Source organism: Petaurus breviceps, unplaced genomic scaffold (genome assembly GCF_028583685.1).
Source record: "Petaurus breviceps papuanus isolate PSGF00001 unplaced genomic scaffold, PetGlider_PUasm1.0 91133, whole genome shotgun sequence".
Taxonomy (NCBI): Eukaryota; Metazoa; Chordata; class Mammalia; order Diprotodontia; family Petauridae; genus Petaurus; species Petaurus breviceps.
The window spans coordinates 6,462,137-6,463,838 of NW_027187419.1; the positions used below are offsets into that span (position 1 = coordinate 6,462,137).

The following is a 1,702-nucleotide window of genomic DNA, read 5'->3' on the forward strand; positions in this document are numbered from 1 at the left end:
GTGTGTGTGTGTGTGTGTGTGTGTGTGTGTGTGTGTGTGTGTAGGCAGTATGTGTGTTGAATTCTAATTTCATTAAGGCTGAGGGAGCTTAGGGAAGAAAGGCTCCAGGGAAGGATTCTTGGAGAAAGTCAGACTTGAACTGGGTCTTGAAGAACTAGAAGGATTTGGACAGATGAGGCAAAAAGAGGGTTGACAACGTCGTCCCTACTGTCCCAGAAAATGCTAAGAAAAGAAGGAATTCTGTCTTTGGGGTTGACACTCCCCAGTAGTGCCATACTAGCTCCAGCATGCAGCTTGCAAGCCAGAATTAGAACTGAAATCCTCCCTGATCAGCAGGGGCATGGTACTAGCTGAGGTGGTGATTAAATCCTAACCCTGACAAATCAGTGTATATTTTTATATTTGCTCTTTTAACTAATTAGCTCTCAGATGAAGCACTTGGTAGAAACTTGAGTAACAGAAGCAACAAATTACGTAAGTACAGTTTGTGTGGGTAAGAGCATTTAGAAATCTGCTTGTACATACACACACATACACAGACACACAACACAGCACATATAGATACTGTTGCAAGGCAGAGCGAGGTTCTTCACTACCCTGTGATTGTACTAACTGATTTATTTTTGGCAACTTTCAACATCCACGGGTAGTTCCTCATTATTAGCTGATTCATCTCTGTCATCCAAATGGCCTTTGTTGATATTTTAACCAGCCAATAATAACCAAGGACCTTCAGGCTGATCTTACAGGGTAACTCCCTATGGAATAAAAACCTCCTGTTTCTGGTCTTTGGGAAGACACTGATATTGTCCACCCAACAGACATTCCTTCATGCCCTGGAGTCTCCAACCTTGTCCCCTCTGGAATTCTGGTCTTGACTAGTTCCTGAGACACTCATCTAACACGTGGGCCCCCAAAAAAGCTACACGGTATTCAAAGCACTCTATGTGTCAGCATCCATTCAAAGATAGATTCATGAGCCTTCCATTAATGGGTTTACTTTTAATAGAGGATGCAGAAACTCAAAACAAAGTTACTGGATCAAACCCCATTACAAATAAAGTGAAAGAAAAGATTCCCCATGTATACACTAATAACGCATGGAGGTATACTCTTCTATACTATACCCATATGGAAGAACATACACATACATACATGCACACAGGGTACATGGGTGAGGAGCCCCCATGGTCAGAACACATGCATAGATGATAGCTTACAAGAGGCTGGGGCAATTGAAACCTGTCAGACTGGAGTGATCTGTATCCTCTGCTGATATTGTTGCATTGCTTTCCATTGGGAGCCTTGATGTCTCTGCTGGGGTTCAGTTATTTTGCCTCCACTAGTCTTGTGGTTATCCACCTGTTCTCACATATTATCTGCTGCAAGACTGTTCTACAAGGCTGTCTGTAGCTCCCTGCACTTATCTATGAGTTACAGTAGCTAGAATATCTTTCCCTAATAGGTATTCTTACTTTATTCCCTGATAGCTATTCCATTTCCCTAATGGGTAGAGACTGATGTACTTTGAGTGCCTAACAGAAGTCAATTGCCAGCATATTGCACGGGGGGGGGGGGGGGGGGGGAGAAAAAAGGAAGGATGTCACATAACGGGGGGGGAATGGTGTGTTATTTGTGTGTGGTGTTTTTTTAGTATTCAAATATCATTGCTTACAGATATAGGTAGCATCGGTGACGTGAG

The 1,702-nt window shown here is 42.9% G+C and overlaps 2 long non-coding RNA genes across 2 annotated transcripts in view; one reads left to right on the forward strand and one right to left on the reverse strand.

Moving 5' to 3' along the window:
* The window catches only part of LOC138154943 (uncharacterized), a 40,358-nt gene extending 38,948 nt beyond the window's left edge, over positions 1 to 1,410 (reverse strand). Inside the window, exon 1 of the long non-coding RNA XR_011166713.1 lies at positions 1,221 to 1,410. This is a non-coding gene — a long non-coding RNA (uncharacterized lncRNA). The remainder of the gene's footprint in view (positions 1 to 1,220) is intronic.
* LOC138154942 (uncharacterized) overlaps positions 1 to 1,702 on the forward strand; it is a 27,455-nt gene that overhangs the window by 1,012 nt on the left and 24,741 nt on the right. The gene's annotated exons all lie outside the window — the stretch shown is intronic.